The sequence below is a fragment of the Nuphar pumila genome, chromosome 2 (assembly GCF_984573655.1).
Source record: "Nuphar pumila chromosome 2, dmNupPumi1.hap1.1, whole genome shotgun sequence".
NCBI classification, from domain to species: domain Eukaryota; kingdom Viridiplantae; phylum Streptophyta; class Magnoliopsida; order Nymphaeales; family Nymphaeaceae; genus Nuphar; species Nuphar pumila.
In genome coordinates this window covers 110304678-110326649 of record NC_143250.1, presented here as the reverse complement: position 1 = coordinate 110326649, position 21972 = coordinate 110304678, and positions in this window count along the sequence as shown.

The window sequence follows — 21972 nt, the reverse complement described above, 5'->3', positions numbered from 1 at the left end:
TGCATGTGGAACCATTCTGGAACCACAATTAAAGCTTACCAAATTGGAGGAAAATGAAGAAAAACTCTTGAATGAAGAAAAAAAGGCCAAAGTTATTCAAGAATACCAATCTAAAGTTGAAGATTAGGAAAGTGAGCATGCCAAAATATTGGCATGATTCATGAATAATATGGAGCTCAAAATTTGCGCCAACCTTGCCAAATTCAAGAAAGCAAATGAAGCATGGTTCTTTATGAAAGATATGTACACTAAAAAAGACCTTGCTAGGCATTTCTTTTTGCAAGAAAAAATAAGAGGAAACAAACAAGGGGATATGAGCATTAGAGACTACTATAGTACTCTATCTCCGTTGTGGGATGAACTTGCTCTTCTCGAACTACAATGGGAAGGAAGTACTATTGCCATGAAGCAAGAGCAAATGGAGAGAGACGTTTTTTCAATTTATTTATGGGCTTCGTCTTGAATTTGAACAACTAAGACAATCCCTTCTTAATAGGGCTTCTACCCCTCTTACTGAAATCTTAGCCGATTCATGCCAAAAAGAAACTCGCTTGGCCCTTAAGAAAGATATTGATGAGGTCCCTGCAGTTTCTAGATCGGAAAACAACGTGAGGACATATAAACCTCCTCATTTTTGGAAAAATAACAATGACGGAGCAAGAAAAATTATTCGTCACCATTGTAATGAACCGGGTCATCTTCGACCGGATTGTCATAAGCTCAAAAGAAAAGTGGCTTCCGTTGGAGATTGTTCAAGCAATTCAAGTGAAGATTCAAAGAGAGATGGAGACATAAAAGACTCCATTGCTCAACTTATCGAAACTCTCCAACAATTCATGAGGATCAATTCTTCTACACCTTCTACTTCCGGTGCCGCAATCTCATCCACTTTCGATATGTCATCTTGGATCCTTGATTCAGGTGCCTCTTTTCACGTGACTCCAAATGCATCTCTTTTATCCAAACCAAGTCTCAATGCTTTTAAATAATTCTTTTTCATGATCGGTGGAACATCATTAGATGTTGAAGGAATGAGAAGTTTTGAAAAAGTTTTTGGACAAAACAAAGAATTTTATGTTCCAAAAATTAGAATCATTCCAAAACTTAATTTAAACCTTTTTTCCGTTTCTTAAATTACCAGTTTTGGATGTAGTCTCTCTTTTTCACCAACCAATTGCTATGTGCAGGATCTCTGGTCCGAGAAGCGGATTGGGCAAGGCCATAGAAGATGCGACCTATATTACACATTTTTTTTGTCTTTGCCATCCAAATCTTTTTGTAATTTCGTTCAATCTAAAGATCTTGGGACTTGGCACAAAAGGCTTGGTCACCCTAGTATTTCCAAGTTGTACCTTTTTCCTTTTTTGAAATTTTTTTGTAATGAAAAGACATTTACTTGCAATGATTGTATCCCAGGAAAAATGCATTCTCTTCCGTATTCATATAGCAATTTTATTTCCAAAAGACCATTTAAACTAGTGCATTCAAATGTATGAGGACCGACACCTGTTATGTTCAAAGGAGGATATTCATATTATGTTGTCTTTATTGATGATTTCACTAGATACACTTGGGTTTACTTTATAAAAAACAAATCCGATGTCTTTTCCATCTTTAAGGAATTTCATGTTCTTATTCAAAATCAATTTCAACACAATATAGTCATTTTTAGATCCGATTTCGGAGGAGAATACATGTCAAAAGAATTTCAAAACTATCTTAAACTAAATGACATTCTACATCAAAGATCTTGCCCAAAAACTCTAACAAAATGGTTTTGCTGAGAGAAAACATAGGCATCTCATTGAAACAACAAAGACTCTTCTTGTTTCTAAAAATGTTCCAAAGAACTTTTGGGTCGAAGCCACTCTTACTGTAACTTATCTCATAAATCAAATGCCTTCCTCTTCCTTAAAAAATATTTCTCCATTTGAAAAATTGTTTAAAATATCTCTGGATTTTAAAAGATTGAGGATTTTTGGTTGTAAGTGCTTTGTTCTTTTTCATGGACAAGATAAACTTTCACCAAAAGCTCTCGAATGTGCTTTTATTGGATATGGTGAAAATAAAAAAGCTTATACATATTATGATATTCAAAATAACAAACTTTATGTTTCAAGAAATGTGACCTTTTTTGAAGAGCAAAATGTTTTTGAAATTCAAAAATCTAAAGAAGAAATTGACTATTTTTTTCTTTTTGACTTATTACCGAGAAATAAGTCTAAAAATGATTTAATTTGTGACAATATTTGTGATGACAATTCTTATCAAAATGATGCTTTGTTAAATCAAATTATTGATTCTCACAATGAGAATCCTAATAATATGCATGCGTATACTCGGCGTGAGGGCAATGAACATCAAAGTGCTTTCGATATATACTCTCAGGACATCCCTTTCGAAGATCAAGTTGAAGAAACACAACCTAGGCGATCCTCTAGGAATAGTAGACCTCCTCAAAAATTGTGTTGTATGATTCCTTTTCTCCAAATTATAGAACTTGTCTAATGATGATATATTTCTATCATGAGCCTTCTAATTTTAAAGAAGCTAAACAACATTCACATTGGGTTGATGCTATGAGACTTAAACTAAAAGCACTCAAGAAGGCTAACACTTGGACCATTGTAAGTCAACCATTAGGAAAAAAATTATTGAATGTAAATGGGTTTGTAAAGTCAAAACCAAGAGTGATGACACATTAGAAAGATACAAAGCTAGGTTAGTTGCTAAAGGATACGCACAAGAATATGAAATAGATTATGAAAAAACCTTTGCCCCTGCTGCTAAGATGACCAGTGTAAGAACCTTAATAACTTTAACATATATTAAACACTGGTCTATCTATCAATTAAATGTTAAAAATGCGTTTTTAAATGAGAATCTATGTGAAGAAGTATTTATGGATCCTCTACCTGGTCTTGAGATTGATAAAAAAAAATTCTTAAACTTAACAAAGCTCTTTATGGCCTCAAACAAGCTCAAAAAGCTTGGTATGATCTTTTTAGTAAAGTTGTTCTTGCTAATGGTTTTACCTCTTGTTATACTGATACTGCTCTATTTGTTAAGTCTGCAGGAGATCATAACTATCTTATTATTATATGTTGATGCCATGATCATCACTGAGAATGATAAAAAAGGCATTGAGCTTATTAAAAATAATTTCGATATGTCTGGCCTTGGATTTCTAAGGTATTTTTTAAGGATCAAAGTTGTATATTCTCCTCGGGGGTATGTTCTATCTTAGATGAAGCTTGCATCAGACATTATTGTTAAGTCTGGATTAACTGACGAAAAGAAAGTGGAGACTTCAGATTTAATCAACGCTGAGATGAGAGCCAATGATGTAACTCCTTTGGAAGATCCCACTCCTTATCGTCAACTGATTGGATCACTAACATATTTGTCTATTACTAGGCCAACTATTACTTTGTTGTTCACAGTGCAAGCCAATTTCAGAATGCTCCTACTTCTATTCACATGGTTGCTGTCATGAGAATTATCAGATATTTAATGAAAACTTTAATTAAAAGACTATTCTTATCTTCCTCTTCATCTCCTAATTTAATTGCTTATACTGACTCTGATTGGGGGAATGACTCTGATTGGGGGAATAACTCTAATGATCGTATTTCTACAATAGGATATTGTGTTTTTCTTGGAGAATTATTAATCTCTTGGAGATGTAAGAAACAACAAAATGTGTCTCTTTTTTCCACAGAAGCTGAGTATCGGGCAATGACCACCACAAATACTGAACTTGTCTGGTTGAGAAGTCTGATAAAAGATATGACATATTTCTCTCTACTCTTTCGAAGTTGTGTTGCGACAATAAGAGTGCTATCTACATTGCTAGCAACCACATTTTCCATGAACGAACAAAGCATATAGAGATGAATTGCCACTATATTTGAGATTATTTTTTATGGGGGACCATTCAATTATCTTATGTTACTTCATAATAATAGCTAGCGGACTTCTTCACCAAAGCCTTGCTATCGCCTCACTTCTACATTCTCCTTAGCAAACTCTCGGCGATCTCACCGTGTGTTTGAGGGGGGTGTTAAAATATAGACATTATATATATATATATATATATTATAATACCCACTAGGGGTAAAATAGTCTTTTCACATGTATATACACATGTTTTTTCAATTTTTTTTTTAATTTTTATTTTCTTTAGTTTTTCTTTTTCTTTTTATAATGAGGGGTCCACCATAGAGTCGTTGGAGGGGCTCCAACAGTCATAAATATGACTGTTGGAGGGGCTCCAACGACTCTTTGTGGAGCCCCTCTTTGGTTCCTTTTTATGTATAAATAAGGGGCTTTGCCCCCACAATATCGTGAGCTTGTTAAAGCTTTTCTCAAAAAAAGTTTACATATTTTTTAACACTCTTTCTCTCATATTATGGGTGTGTGAACACCCCAAAATTTTTAAAATTTTGTAAATATTTTCTTTTTGCCCCTAGCCCCCGTTTTTTGAGTAAATTGAGTCATTTTTACTCAAAATTCTAGTTTATTTCTCAGATTTACTGGAATCAAATCCATTTTATATATCTGACTTAATTTCGGATCCGAATCCAGTCCAAAATCCAAATCTGAACCTCATTATCCAAATTTTCAAATTGAAATTACAAAAATACCAAAAATACTTTCTAAAAGGCTCAGACAGTTCAGTCGGAATCCCTTTGAATCCAATATTCTGTATTTCTTGATTCGAGGTCCAAAACTCGAATATCCTCTCAAAATGCTGGATCAAACCCGTTTTTTTTAAAGAAATTTCCAAAGATCAAACCCGATCTCCCAGAAAACCCATCTTTTGTAAATATTTTCAAATTTTGCAAAAATAGTTTAAAATCCTTCATTTTCTCATAGTTTTGAAGTTCTCAAAAACAAAAAAAATACAGAAAATGCCTAGAAAAGAACAAAAAGAAAAGAAAAGAAAATAAAAGAAAAGAAAAGAAAAGAAAAGAAAAGAAAAGAAAAGAAAAGAAAAGGGAATTCAGAAAAATATGGCTTAAAACCCCTTTTCGCAAAATTAGAAAAAAACCCCTTTTTGAAGAAGACATTTTGAAAGAGCCCCTTTTGAAAAATTTAAAAACGTAGAGGCCCTCTCTTTTGAAAATATTGAAAACAAAGAGGGACCTCCCTCGTAAAATCTCCAACAGCCTCCCGCTATAAAGGGAGACCGCAGGGGAAGGGGTCCTCCATCCATCTTCTACCTCGCCATTTGCCTTCTCTTTCACGACCGCTTCCCCATCCTTCTCGTTTCTTCTTTTTTATTTTTAAGAGAATTCGATCGACCCTGCAATAACAAAAAAAAAGGAGGATCTCCTTCCTCTTGATCCAAGTTTAGCCACTGTAAGCCGAAGGAAGTCGACACCCTTGTAGCTGCAGGTGAGTAATCGTCCCCTTCTTCGTTGATTCTTTGTTTCCCTTTTATAGCATTTCTAGATTTTAATGGTCGTCCTTCTTCATCTTCTTATCTTATCGTAATGCCTCAAGGGTGGGATCTACCTGCATATAGCAAGATCGACCCACCTGTTGCTATATCAATGGAGCAATCCGACTCCAATATTTGTTTTGTTCTTTTCTTTTAAAATTTCTTGATGTTTAAGCAATTTGATTATTGATTGATTTAGCATTCTTTTTATTATCTTTTAATCTTAAATTTCTGTTGATATTATCGATTTCTCATTTCCTTTCCTCACTTCGATTTGGGTTTCATGTTTATTCTGATTTCCTATTTATGCTTAATTATTGGTTTTGATGATATCTGATGGCATCTCATTCATTTTTTTTATGTTTCGTTCATTCTAGTTGTATTACAATACATCTTTGTTTAACTTCATTTGATCTATCGGATGTTCATCGACATTTCACTTTCATCCTTGTTTCTATCATGCCTTTTTCATCATCGTTGCCATGTCAATGTCGCATAAGCATTCATCATAGTATATTGTAGTTCCAATGTCTGGTAGTATCGTTTTTCCTCTGTTTCGTCTTGAAAATCAATTGTCATACAAATTCAGGATGAGGTCGGCCATTGGTCTGTGGACAAAAGTCATCCCCACTTACATTTTCTGGTTTGTAACGAATTGCTTTTTTTTTTTATTATTTGCATTTTCCTGCGTTTTCTGCATCATGGCTCATTTTCATCATTTTCCTTTTGAGGTATTCACCATGGAATAACGTATCCCTTTTCAAGTGTAAAGGGGTGTCTTCGGTAAGGTGAATTTAACCCCCATATGGTAGCCTTTTGTGCATACATCATTCTATGTCATATCGCCCTTTAACATTTCATCCATTCAACATTTATCCGTGTAATGTCCATCATAGATGTTGTGTATTAACAATCATATTGGGTCTGCATCGTTCTTAGTTCATTGAGATCTTAGATCGTCACTGGAATGGAATCAACATTACAAACGTCAGAACCAATCAGAGCCGATTGGAGGGTGATGTTTCAATCTGAAATCTCACAAATACCATTCAGTACCTGATTAGAATTCAATAGCATTCCATCATTGTACATCTTTGCTCATCCAACGTTGTTGCATCATCACAACCACTGCACCAGTTCACGGCTGTACACATTCCTGTATCTCGGTTCATGGCACACGGTTATATACCTGTGTATCCCATATCGCACGCTTATATAATGTCTTGCATTGCATTGAGTTAGCTAGGCTACCTGTGTTTTAGTATATCTGTGGGTTTGGCGTTCAATTTTAGTTAATATATCATTGCGTTTATGGTGTTTTGCCTTATCTGCATATTGCATCTTCTGCATTTCATTTGGCCAGTGTCTTCCTTCTGTAACACACCATCATGTAATTTATGCATACCCTGTCTATGCAATCTGAGATCGTGAAGCTCCAGAAGTCTCTAATAATGACATGGCTTCTGTCCTTGATGTCAGGCTTTTATAGTCTGTCTTAGGCATTTAGGCAGCCAATAATACTGGGGCATATGACATGGTTTTTCATGGCACATGTTACTGTTTTAAGCATTTTAGCTTCCATGTTCTATTACCAGACAAAGTTCCTGCACCTTCATCTCATCATTTGTCTCATATGACCATCACTGTTGCATTTTCCCCTCCTTTACACAGTATCCTGTGTGTCACATTATCCTCACTGTTACTTCATATCTTTTTTTTTTTTTTTTTGCTTTTTTCTTCATATTGCATTTTCTAAGCATCTGGTTGGCATCGGGTCCCATCCAACATTCCCATCATGAACCTCATTACCTTGATCAACCAACTTACCTTCCGTGTTTTGTCCCTTCCATCTGAGAGACTCAATAGTTTGAGAATCATGATTGAACGATAGCTAACTTTCAGGAGATTAGATCAGCGATGGCTCAAACCGATCACTGAATCACTGAGATAGTTAGATTATCAATTTCATTTGAACTAGATGCAGTAGCCACAAGATCTCTAACTTTCATATCCATGGATGAATGAATTCTATTGGCATCGGCTCCATATGAGTTGGACTAAATTGTTCATGAGAAGTCTCTAATGTTGAAACACGAAGGATACCCGATTTCTAGTTGAAGGTAGATCATTCAAACTGTATGACTGTATTCCACCTTCAATTTCAATTCTGAGTTCTCTCGTTACCCACCAACTATTGTGACTCCACGTTCTGTAATTGGACCCATTATTAAGTAAAGCTCCTTGTAGAATTTTAAAATGAATCTTGCAAATTGTTCATAGTATCAGATGTTCTAGATTGTATGTATTTGAAAATTTTTGATTCACCATTCTGTATCTTCATGGTTTCTGTGATTTGGTTCCTTTCTTTTCTGCCTCTTCTATAATTCAGCATTTATATTTGATTTGCTGTTAATTGCTAGTATGGTTTAATGTAATTCCTGTTTTGATTTGCTGTAAAACTTCATTTCATTCACTGTAAAACTCATCGTGGCAATATATTTCAGATTCAGTACAATGCTTTGCAAACTTCTTTCTATATCTATCTTTTGGTGCTAACTTGATTCATATTTGCAGGGATACATGGAAAATCTAGACTCCCGTTCTTAGATTAATGACTTTTGATATTTTCAATTCAATTCAAATGTAATAGTTGAACATTAATGAAAATTTTATATTTCTAGTTTAGATTAGAATGTATGAGCATGCACATATCTTAGAAATTGCTTGTTTTCATATCATTTTTCTTTTTCATTTCAAAAATTCACGAATGAGAACACGAATGACACGTGCACCATTCTAATAAAAGGTGATTAAATCCTAAGTTGATGATTTGCATTAGTCAAGGTGTGAACAAAACTTAGGATTTTTCATTTTTTAATGGAATAACACTGGATCCATACTGGATCTCTTTTAAAAAATCATCATATTTTCCAAACATTTTTTCCCTTTATCAGGGTTTGACTTAAAATCAACTCAAAATATATATATCAATGGTCATAGTCAGGATATATTGAGAGTTAATTTCATTTTAAACTCTATAAAGGCATTAAAATGTGTTTTATTCTTCCCTTGAATTTAAATATGATTATTATATAATACATTTTATGACCATAGTCAGAAATGTATTATGTCTTCAATCCTATTTCAATTCATTTAAAGAATGAAATATGATTTTCAAAACCCAATTTCAAATTCTTTTAGTTCATTCATCATTTAGGATAAAATTACATCATATTTTTCAAAATTCTTTTTTCAAAATTCAAGTGATTTTGAGATAATTCTTCAAATACCTTCTTCATTTCTCAAATCAATTCTTATTTATAAATTCAAACTGATCTTTTTAATTCTATCTCATCTCAAAATTCAATTTCAAAGTCCAATTTGACTTTGGAATTTTAATTTCATTTTTATATTCAAAATTCAATTTCCAATTCAAAATCAAATTGCAAAGTTCAATTCAACTTTTAAAATTCCAATTCATTTCCATTCTCAAGATTCGATTTTAAATTCAATTCAATATCCCAAATTGAATTTCAAGGTTCAATTTAAACTTTGAAACTTCCAAATTCATCTCCTGATTTCGAAATTCAAATTTAAAGTCAAATTTATTCTTCAAATCCATAAAGTTCTATCTAAAGATTGAGTCTTGATTCTCAATTCAAAATCAAGGTTTTGAGATTGATTCTGAATCTCAAAATTCGATTTTTCCTAAGTTTAAAGCCCACTTTTAAATTCAATCTGGGTTTCCAAAATCTAGATCCATCTCCAAAGTCCCATTTGGATTTTCAAAATCCGATTTCATCTTGGATTCTAGATTTAGAACCCAATTTCACCTTGGATTCAAATTTTCAAAACCAATCTCACCTTAGATTCCAGATTGCAAAATCCAATTCATATTGTATTTCAAATTTAAAATCTAATTCCATCTTGGATTCCAGATTTCAGGATCCAATTCCATCTTGGATTCCAGACTTCAAATCCAATTCTATTTAGGATTCTAGATTTCGAATCCAAATCCCTCTTGGATTCCAGACTTCAGATCCAACTCCATCTAGGATTCCAGATTTCGGATCAAATTCCATCTAGGATTCCAGATTTCAAATCCAATTCTATTTCCAATTCCTACTTTCAAAAACCATTTCCAAATCCATTTCTTCAGTCTGAATCCAAAATTCAATTCCTCTTTCCAGTTCTAAAATTAAGAATTTCTTTTTCAAAAAATCAATCCATTCAAATTTAAAGTCCATTTTTGACTTTGAAAACTCCAATTTTCTCAAAATTCTATCTCAAGTTCCAAAAATCTCATTTTTTCCCCTCATTTCTTTAATTCAAGATTTATTTTCAAATCTCTGATAATTCCGAGACTTAGAATTTCAAAGTCTCTCATCCCAGACCCATTGCTCAAAGTTCTAAGTTAGATTCAAAATTCAATTTTTTCCAAGTCAATCTTCAAATTTCCAAAAACCATTTCTTCACAGTATTTTCAAAATTGTTTCAAAATCATTTGAAAAAAAACCAAAATTTCTAAATTACTTTCTCAAAAGCATACATCTCTGCATTTGCATTGCACAAACATGATTCTTTGTGCATTCTTAGACTTAGAATAAATTTTTAGACAATATTTAGGCAAAGCAAAAAGGCATAAATTCGATCCTTGGTTCGATTACCCCTGGTAAAGGCGTCAGGAATGGTCGAACCTCGTACCGACGAGCGAATCCCGTCTTTCATAATTTTTTTCGCAAATATTTCAAAACGGAAGCGAGTAAAATTTCAAAATCCTTTCAAAATTAAGGTCAAGTGAGATCTTCGCAAAAGAGTTCCTCTCTCTCTTCTTTCTTTTTCCTTTTCTCTTTTTTTTCTATCTTTTATTTTTCCCTTCAAAAAGGGAAATAGAGACTAGAAAGGAAAAAACGAAGGAAGATACGGATACAAGATGAAAAATTTTGCGACGATCACAGGGTGTTAGTCAATTTATATTTTTGCCCATTAGTGGCCTATTTGCTTGTATGCTTGTGCATCTCTTAGTCACTTAGTGACATTATCTCTTTTCATTAGCATTTCGTTACAAGAAGGTGCATATATATGCTTTAAAGCAACTATATGTTGATCATCTAAGCCACGATCACCAGTGTCATGGGTTGCCACTCACTAAGTACCTAGTGATCTCAGACGTTGAATGTAGATTCATTCTTTTGCATCAACAATAAGAAAATGGATTCACTGATTATGGTGAACTGGGTCGCTAGGGACCTCTGATCTAGTTCATTTGAACTACTTTTGCATTTTGATGGCTGGACCAGTGAATTCTGTGATCCGGATCTAGCCTTGAACAAAGAGCACTAAAATGTTCACTCTTAACAAGTTTAGTTTCTTTAACATTTTTATCTTTTTTTTTGGGTGGTTATATTCAAGATACAGTGTCTTGGTGAATCTTGACTGAAGAATCAGTACATGATGGTTTTTGCTACCACTACATAATTTGATGCTTTTCATGTCAGTGTTGATCCAAAATTAATTCGATCTTCTGGTTATTCACTTGGAAAAGTTAAAACATGTAGCCCAATTTCAGGAGATTGCTCTTGTTAACTCATTTCAAGCTTCTTGATGCTTTAGTGAGTCAATCAGGATGTCATTGTTATGCGTATAAGTGTCTCTTTTTTCTTCTATCTTTAGAACTACATTGATTATTATATCACTTTTGCAATTGATGCACTTAGAAATTTTGTTGAATATTTGTTTTTGGTGGCAATGTCTAATAGGTTCTTATACTCCACATATATCTTCAGATGTGCATTACCAATCTGTAATCAATAGCTGGACATGTTTAGTTAATTGGGTACATTTATCAATTGGGTTTGCTTGCTAGGATCTCTTTAACCAATTATATTTTTTCCATCTTACTTTCCTCAAAAGATGTTCGGATAACAGTTTTTGGAGGTGTTCTTGCGGCTGTAACTCTCCGATGCTCATCATTTTTGTGTCTGGTTCATCCACAGGAGCTGAGTTCTATAAGGGGTATTATCAACATCCCACTTAATTGCCCTTTTCTTGCATTTGGTGATTGCCTAAATTTTGAAGTCCTGATTGGGGGTTCTTACTCTTCCTATAAGTCTATACCTATGAAGTGTTTCTTGACTTGAGCACAAAATACTAAACTATCATCGTTTTCTTTCTTTTTTGTGCATGTGTAAATTTTGAAGTCCTGATTGTGGGTTCTTACTCTTCCTATAAGTGTTTCTTGACTTGAGCATGAAATATTAGACTATCATCTTTTTCTTTCTTTTTTTTGCGTGTGCATGTGCACGCATCGTGCGTGCATGTCTGTGTGTGTGTTTGTGTGTATATGCGCATGAACATGCGTGTGCAAAAAGATTTTATTCTATGATCTTTGGTTTTATACTAAAATCTTTTTCTGAGAATAGGATACGGATATAGAAGAGGTAGTTTTGGTCATCACGAGTAATCGGTAAAAAAACTATTTAGCATTATCAAACGAGAGTGCTTGTTTCTTGGTAGAGGGGGTTTGTTATTTTCATGTGTGTACTAATTTGTATCTGATCACTTTGTATCTTTATTTTTAATACGATTTATAAGTACATGTTATGACAATAAAAAACAATTCTCACGTTCCTAATTTGTTCTTTGATCAGATGTGGATGAAATTATGGCATATTCAAGGTTAGGAAGCACAGCAAAGGAAAAATTAAAGAAGGTTATAAATTGGGCACGACAAACTCAGATATATGATTTGTGTGCATCATCCGTCGCCCAAGTATGTCTTACAATTATTTTTTATTTTTTAAACATTGTTAATATCTATTTATTTTCTCCACAATGTGATCATCTAAAGGATTATGAAAATGAAAGCATACATCTATAAATGTTGTATGGCACCTTGTGATGATGAGAATTGTTTCATTTAGCAATTAGTCCATATTATAGTTTAATTCTAGCCACATTGAATGTAACACAATTGCTAGAGCATTTCTTTTTGTCTTTCTTTAGTTTTTCAATACTCATTTTGTTTTGTTTTGTTTTCCATGTATGTATCAGAAGCCCTGTTATGGATATCAATTTCAAAAGTTCCTACTCAAGCAATTTGAATACATTGGCATCTCTGCATTTTTTATTTGTCATGGGTGCTGTGTTGCCTTTTTACATTACCAGCATTACCAAAATTGTAAAAGATTTCATTTTTGTCAGTATACTAATTGCTTTATAAATGAATTTGACAAGAAACTATAATATTGAGGTTAATTAAACAATGAATGAAATGTGTTGACTTCCTTGCCTGTTCTTGTGAATGATGACTATGCAAATTGAAAATTTACCTGTGGTCTTGCTTAATTGTAGTCAAAGGTGGAAGTAGCAAAGAACTGGAAGATAAATGGAGAAAAAGAAATAAGAAATTGCACCTCTCTTTCAGAAGTACTATGTCTTGATCACTCTTGTTATGTGAGATTTGATGCATGTATTCGAGAAATATATGTTCAGAGACCTGACGGGAGCTGGTACTTTATTGGCAAGAGAGCCTCCAAAGGTGTAGATAGTGTCATGGATGATTTAATCTGTAGAGGCTGCAAATTCTGTGGTACTCCTATGGATTCCTGGTATAACTTTACCATCTCTTTCTCAGATATCCAATGTCTATATGCACTTCTGTTGATTGCTGACAGGTTTCCTGTGAAATGTTTTCTTCTTGGTTCTGTAGTTTATCAAAGCAAATGCGATTACAGTTATACTGTGAGAAAAGCACCAACCATTTTCATGAAGTTTGTTGGATATACAAACCTTTTCAGGTGATACTTTCTTCCCAATTTGTTCTTCTGTTGAACGTTCACAACGAGGACCTTGTCTTTCATGAAATGATAGGTAATGTTGCCAAAATGTGCATCTTGGTTATTTGGAACCCTTTGGTCTGCACCTTTGCTTGACATCAATGATTTCAAGAGTTAGTTTATAAAGAGAACATGCTATTATACAACAACTACGCCATCATCTCAAAACAATTGGGGTCGGCGATATGAACCAAAAAAGAAAATCATTCTGGGTTTTTGACATGAATCCTTCTCCTCCAATCATTTCTATCCAATGCCATGTCCTTGGTGAGGTTCAAAGCATTCATATCCTTTTCTATCATCTCCATCCAAGTCTTCCTAGGCCTACCCCGACCTCTTTTAATCAATATATTTTCCCATTTCTCCATCCTTCTAACTGGAGCATCATTAGGCCTTCGCCGAATATGTCCAAACCAGCGTAAACGATTCTCTCTCATCTTATTTTCAATGGGTGCAACGCCTACCTTCTTACGTATCTCCTTGTTTCGAATCTTATATTTTATTTTATTTCCACATCCATCTAATCATACACATCTCAGCTACACTCATTTTTTGAATATGATGTCTCTTGGCAGCCCAACATTCCGTACCATATAGTAAAGCGGGCCTAATAGTCGTCCTATAAAACTTTCTCTTCAACCGCAATGACATTCTACGATCTCACAATACTCCAGTTGCACTTTTTCATTTCATCCACCCAACCTTTATCTTATGATTTACATCTACATCAATTTCTCCATACTTTTGAATGATAGATCCCAAATATTTGAAACAATCATCCACCGATATTTCTTGCTCACCAAGCTTCCCTACACTCTCATCACTACTTCGTTGCTTACTAAACCGACATTCCATATATTCTGTCTTACTGTAACGCCCCAAAATTTCGAACTTTATAATTCCTTTGAAATAGTTGAAAAATTCTTTTTCTTTACAACGTAAATTTTTAAAATCAGCGGAAACAATTTCTTTAAAAGAAAAAGGACAAGTTTGACAACTTTGGGCACGTTAGCGAGAGAACAAAGATTTACCATGGACGATCTGCAATAATACTTAGGAAACCATTTCTTCTATTAAAAGAGAGTGTGAGGTTTGTACAAAATTTGGATTTTCTCCAGGGAAACTGTAACAAAAACCAAAATGTTCAGGACAAGAACTACGAGCAGAAACAGTGGATCCTGAAGTCATCTCGCAGTCGTGACATCGCCTGTGATGCACCTATTCGTCATCTGTGAAATGAAATGGGGATCTTCGAAACACGAGCTTTGATTAACAAGAGCAAGTGTCAAGAATGACACTAAAGCGTAACCCTTAAAAAGGGTATAACTGGAAACAAAATAAAAATAAAAATGTATTCTTTATTGATATGAAAAACCAATTGCTTAAGAAGCATTGAAGTAAAATACAAGAGGGGCTGCACCCCTTTATTTACACAGCTGAAAGAGGACTCAATAGAGCTGTTGGGCACAGTCCAACAGCTCTATTTAGAGCTGTTGGAATGTGTCAGTCCAATAGCTCTATTAAGAGCTGTTGGACTGTGTCAGTCCAACAGCTCTATTGCTAGTCAAGTCTGGACAGGACTTGACTAGCAACAGCCATTCTAGTTCAAACTGAACTAGATGACATAAAGACAAAAAATAAAAATAAAGGAAAAAAAATACAGAAAAGAAAGAAATTAAAAATGTATTTATATATATAATAATATAATATTATTATATATACATATATGTACAGTTTTACATTTTAACACTCCCCCCTCAAACTTACGGTACAATGAGTGAAAGTTTGTCTAAGAGAAAGTGAAATCGGGGAGCAGCGAGAGGCTTTGTAAAGAAGTCTGCTAACTGATATTCTGAAGTGACATATGGCAGATCAATTATCCCGTGTAGATATTCCTCTCTGACGTAGTGACAATCCATTTCGATGTGTTTGGTGCGTTCGTGGAATGTTCTGTTACTGGCAATGTAGATCGCACTTTTGTTGTCACAACACATTTGTGAAGCCTTTGTTGCTTCAACTCCCATGTCAGCAAGCAGTCGTCGGAGCCAAACTACTTCCATGGTCGTGGTTGCCATGGCTCTGTATTCAGCTTCGGTGGATGAGAGAGATACCTTCTGCTGCTTTTTACACCTCCACGAGATTAATGATTCCCCTAAAAAGACACAAAAGCCAGTGGTTGAGTGTCTGTTATTGGGATCACCTCCCCAATCAGCATCAGTATATGCAATTAAATCAAGAGAAGAGGAGGAAGATAAGAAAAGTCCTCGTGAAAGAGAGGACTTGATGTATCTGATAATACGCATGACTGCTCCCATATGAACAGAAGTAGGAGCATGTTGAAATTGACTTGCTGTATGAACAGCATGTGCTATATCTGGTCTGGTAATGGATAGATAGGAAAGTGCCCCGACAAGCTGTCTGTAAGGAGTAGGGTCTGCAAGAAGTTCTCCATCATCAATCTTCATTTTAACATTAACAACTTCTGGAGTGTCAACTTTCTTATCATCAGTAATACCAGACCTGAAAACAATATCAAAAGCAAATTTAGTCTGAGATAATAAATATCCTCTAGGAGAATAAGCAACTTCAATGCCTAAAAAATATCTCAACAAGCCCAAATCAGTTATTTCAAAATGAGATTTAAGAAGTGTTTTGATTGTTTCAACTCCCTGTTTATCGCTTCCGGTGATGATCATATCATCCACATAGAGAAGAAGCACAATGATCCTTGCATCAGAATTCTTAATAAACAAAACAGTGTCAGTTAAACAGAATTGAAAACCAATATCAATCATAACACGACTAAACCTATCATACCAAGCTTTTGGTGCTTGTTTAAGTCCATAAAGAGCTTTTTCTAAGCGAAGGACTTTACCCTTAGGAATACTTAGACCAGGAGGGGGTTCCATATATACTTCTTCAACTAGCTTTCCATTTAAAAAAGCATTTTTGACATCCATTTGAAAAATAGACCATTTTTTGATAGAAGCTAAGGCAATTAAGGTTCAGACAGTAGTCATACGAGCCACTGGAGCAAAGGTTTCTTCATAATCAATCCCATATTCTTGGGCATAACCTTTGGCTACTAAACGGGCTTTATATCTTTCAAGAGTACCATCACTCTTGGTTTTAATTTTATAAACCCATCGACATCCTGTAGTTTTCTTCCCTGGAGGAAGATCTTGAATATTCCATGTAGAAGCCTTTTCAAGTGCATCTAATTCAGCTTTCATGGCTTCTATCCATTTGATATCATTTTTTGCTTGAAAATATGTGAATGGTTCTTCATATGAGTGAATTAATGCAATAACTGCCCTATATGTGGGTGAGAAAGACTCGTATGATACAAACTTTTCTGGAGGCCTCGAGATTCGGGATGATTGTCTAGTTGGAATGTTAGAATATTTCTCAAGTGCACATGGAGTATTAGACTCTTGTCGCCTGGAATATTGAATACTAGTATTTCTATGAACTTCTTCATTTTCAACATTAAGATCAATAATTCTTTGATCATCATCAAAGTTACAATCAAGGTCATATTCATCAGATGTTGATGTTAGATCTAGCAAAAAGGAGTACTCAGTGACGTCTTTTAATTTTCTAAAATCAAAGAAGCTCTTATTTTCAAGAAAGGAAACATTTCTAGACACATATAGTTTATTATTTTTGAAGTCAAAACATCTATAACCTTTCTGGTTTTCAGCATATCCTAAAAAGGCACAGGGAATCGCACGAGGGGAAAGTTTATCATTTTTGTCAGTAAATATGAAACATTTGCACCCAAATATTCTTAATCTAGAGTAGTCTGGAGAAATGTTCATAAGTTTTTCAATGGGAGTGATATTTTGTAACGAAGAAGATGGCATCCTATTAATGAGATAGGTGGCAGTTAAGGCAGCTTCTGCCCAAAAGTCTTTAGGGACTTGATTTGCTATTAATAAAGTTCTAGTGGTTTCTATAATATGGCGATGTTTTCGTTCTGCCAGTCCATTTTGTTGAGGTGTATAAGGACAAGATCTTTGATGTGTGATGCCATGCAATTTAAGATAATTTTGAAAATCTGTGAATAAAAACTCTCCCCCTGAATCTGTGCGAAAAATAGTAATATCATTTTGAAACTTGTTTTTAACCATATTATGAAAAGTTTGAAAGTATGAAAATACTTCAGACTTATGTTTGAGAAAGTACATCCACGTATGTCGGGAGAAATCATCGACAAAAATAACATAGTAAACAAATCCTCCTTTAGAAATTACTGGTGCAGGACCCCAAACATCCGAGTGTATTAATTCAAGTGGTCTTGAAAAGAAAAAGGTTCTGTTCTGAAATGGTAATCTTTTCATTTTGCCGAGAATACAATCTTTACAATCAAATGATTCAGAGTTACAAAATTTCCCTAGATTTGGAAAATGTTGGATTTTGGCTATATGTGGGTGACCAAGTCTCTTATGCCACAGTTCCAACTCTATTTTTTGAATATTATAACAAAAAGCTTTCTTCGGCATTTCCAAAAAATCCATGTAATAGAGTCCTCCTTCTCTATGGCCTTCCCCAATCAGCTTGCCTGACTGGCGATCCTGTACCCAACAACCATGAGAAGAAAAAGAAATATTACACCCATAATCAGAAATTTGAGATACAGATAAAAGATTTAAATTTAATTTGGGAACATGTCTAATTTCTGGAATAAATTTTTTTTTTTGTTTTATAAATTTTTTCAAAATTTCCTATTCCTTCTATTTCAAGAGAAGTCCCATCAGCAGTAAAGACCTTTGACACACTTGTTTTATTTTTAACACATTTGGATAGACTTTGATTATTTGGGGTCATATGAAAAGATGCACCAGAGTCAAGAAGCCAAGAAATTTTACCTAAATCAGAAAAAGATGAGGCTGCTGCGCCGGTTGAAGCTTCAGATGAGGAAGAGGCACCTTTGATGAGAGGCTGAAGGATCTCCATTAGTTGGGCCAGGGAAACTGGTGCATCCTGATCTTTAGGCTCCGATCCAGCAATTGCAGCTCTTTTTTCTCTCAGCTCCTTAAGTTTGGGACATTGTGGCCTGTAGTGTCCCGGTTCATGACAGTGATGACAAATAACTTTCTTCTTATCATAGTCACCATTTTGTCGGTTAAAGTGAGGAGGCCTATATGATCGAACATGATTCCCTGGTCTAGACACGGCTAAAACGGAATCATCTTCAATTTTTAAAGAACCTTTCCGGAGACGATTTTCTTCCATTGTTAACTCTTCAATAGTTTCAACAATAGAAGGAATTTTTCCCCGGTGAAGTAGGGTCGATTTAATGCAATAACTGCCCTATATGTGGGTGAGAAAGACTCGTATGATACAAACTTTTCTGGAGGCCTCGAGATTCGGGATGATTGTCTAGTTGGAATGTTAGAATATTTCTCAAGTGCACATGGAGTATTAGACTCTTGTCGCCTGGAATATTGAATACTAGTATTTCTATGAACTTCTTCATTTTCAACATTAAGATCAATAATTCTTTGATCATCATCAAAGTTACAATCAAGGTCATATTCATCAGATGTTGATGTTAGATCTAGCAAAAAGGAGTACTCAGTGACGTCTTTTAATTTTCTAAAATCAAAGAAGCTCTTATTTTCAAGAAAGGAAACATTTCTAGACACATATAGTTTATTATTTTTGAAGTCAAAACATCTATAACCTTTCTGGTTTTCAGCATATCCTAAAAAGGCACAGGGAATCGCACGAGGGGAAAGTTTATCATTTTTGTCAGTAAATATGAAACATTTGCACCCAAATATTCTTAATCTAGAGTAGTCTGGAGAAATGTTCATAAGTTTTTCAATGGGAGTGATATTTTGTAACGAAGAAGATGGCATCCTATTAATGAGATAGGTGGCAGTTAAGGCAGCTTCTGCCCAAAAGTCTTTAGGGACTTGATTTGCTATTAATAAAGTTCTAGTGGTTTCTATAATATGGCGATGTTTTCGTTCTGCCAGTCCATTTTGTTGAGGTGTATAAGGACAAGATCTTTGATGTGTGATGCCATGCAATTTAAGATAATTTTGAAAATCTGTGAATAAAAACTCTCCCCCTGAATCTGTGCGAAAAATAGTAATATCATTTTGAAACTTGTTTTTAACCATATTATGAAAAGTTTGAAAGTATGAAAATACTTCAGACTTATGTTTGAGAAAGTACATCCACGTATGTCGGGAGAAATCATCGACAAAAATAACATAGTAAACAAATCCTCCTTTAGAAATTACTGGTGCAGGACCCCAAACATCCGAGTGTATTAATTCAAGTGGTCTTGAAAAGAAAAAGGTTCTGTTCTGAAATGGTAATCTTTTCATTTTGCCGAGAATACAATCTTTACAATCAAATGATTCAGAGTTACAAAATTTCCCTAGATTTGGAAAATGTTGGATTTTGGCTATATGTGGGTGACCAAGTCTCTTATGCCACAGTTCCAACTCTATTTTTTGAATATTATAACAAAAAGCTTTCTTCGGCATTTCCAAAAAATCCATGTAATAGAGTCCTCCTTCTCTATGGCCTTCCCCAATCAGCTTGCCTGACTGGCGATCCTGTACCCAACAACCATGAGAAGAAAAAGAAATATTACACCCATAATCAGAAATTTGAGATACAGATAAAAGATTTAAATTTAATTTGGGAACATGTCTAATTTCTGGAATAAATTTTTTTTTTTGTTTTATAAATTTTTTCAAAATTTCCTATTCCTTCTATTTCAAGAGAAGTCCCATCAGCAGTAAAGACCTTTGACACACTTGTTTTATTTTTAACACATTTGGATAGACTTTGATTATTTGGGGTCATATGAAAAGATGCACCAGAGTCAAGAAGCCAAGAAATTTTACCTAAATCAGAAAAAGATGAGGCTGCTGCGCCGGTTGAAGCTTCAGATGAGGAAGAGGCACCTTTGATGAGAGGCTGAAGGATCTCCATTAGTTGGGCCAGGGAAACTGGTGCATCCTGATCTTTAGGCTCCGATCCAGCAATTGCAGCTCTTTTTTCTCTCAGCTCCTTAAGTTTGGGACATTGTGGCCTGTAGTGTCCCGGTTCATGACAGTGATGACAAATAACTTTCTTCTTATCATAGTCACCATTTTGTCGGTTAAAGTGAGGAGGCCTATATGATCGAACATGATTCCCTGGTCTAGACACGGATAAAACGGAATCATCTTCAATTTTTAAAGAACCTTTCCGGAGACGATTTTCTTCCATTGTTAACTCTTCAATAGTTTCAACAATAGAAGGAATTTTTCCCCGGTGAAGTAGGGTCGATTTAGTGGTTTCAAATTCCGGCCTTAATCCAGTGATAAACTGGTAAAAATGTTCAGCATCGAGTTGTTTCTGACGAAGCTCGATGTCTTCGGCACAATGCCACTTTGGTTCTAAAAGGGAAAGTTCTTCCCAAAGTTCGGACAACCCATTGTAATATTCACGAATAGTTTTGTCTCCTTGTGTCATCATTCGAACTTTTTCTTGGAGGTTGCACACGTGTGCAATATCTTTTAAGGGAATACATATTCTTAAGGTATTCCCATGCCTTATCGGCATGATCAAATTTAGCAAGACTTGAGCATTTTTTAATGTCAACACTATTGATAAGCCATGACATTATCTTCGCATGAGATATTCTCCATTCTTTCCATTTCTTCTCGTATGAGGCAATAGCCTTGATTTTCTCTTCTTCCGATAGAGGGACCTCTTTATCTCCCTCCTTTTTAGTAAGAGATAGCTTAGGTTCCGAATCGGAACCATCCACAATCCCCCATAAGCCTTTTTCCCATATATGGTGCTTCATGATTGAAGCCCATGTTACATAGTTCGTATCGCTTAGTTTCATAGGCATGATGGTGACTTTATCATTGTCATCCATCGATTACAAGGAGAGAAAGAATAGGGATAGAAGAGAAACAAGAAGGAAAATGAGAAAAAAAAGAAAAAAAAACAATACAACAAGATGTGAAATCTTCTCCAATGAAGTGATAAAACACTTCTCTTCAAGTGGCGAACACTTTTGCAAACGGGCACGGAAACCGAGGCAGCTTTTCCTCAAGATTTAGTACTTCCGCGGCTCTGATACCATGAAATGAAATGGGGATCTTCTAAACACGAGCTTTGATTAACAAGAGCAAGTGTCAAAAATGACACTAAAGCATAACCCTTAAAAAGGGTATAACTGGAAACAAAATAAAAATAAAAATGTATTCTTTATTGATATGAAAAACCAATTGCTTAAGAAGCATTGAAGTAAAATACAAGAGGGGCTGCACCCCTTTATATACACAGCTGAAAGAGGACTCAATAGAGCTGTTGGGCACAGTCCAACAGCTCTATTTAGAGCTGTTGGAATGTGTCAGTCCAACAGCTCTATTGCTAGTCAAGTCTGGACAGGACTTGACTAGCAACAGTCATTCTAGTTCAAACTGAACTAGATGACATAAAGACAAAAAATAAAAATAAAGGAAAAAAATACAGAAAAGAAAGAAATTAAAAATGTATTTATATATATATAATAATATAATATTATTATATATACATATATTTACAGTTTTACATTTTAACAATCTGTACCCATGAAATGGGTTAGTTTTGCGAAAAACTAGTAGGTGCGCACAAAAACAGAAATAACTAAATTAGGCATAAATAATTTATGCAGTAGGTAGT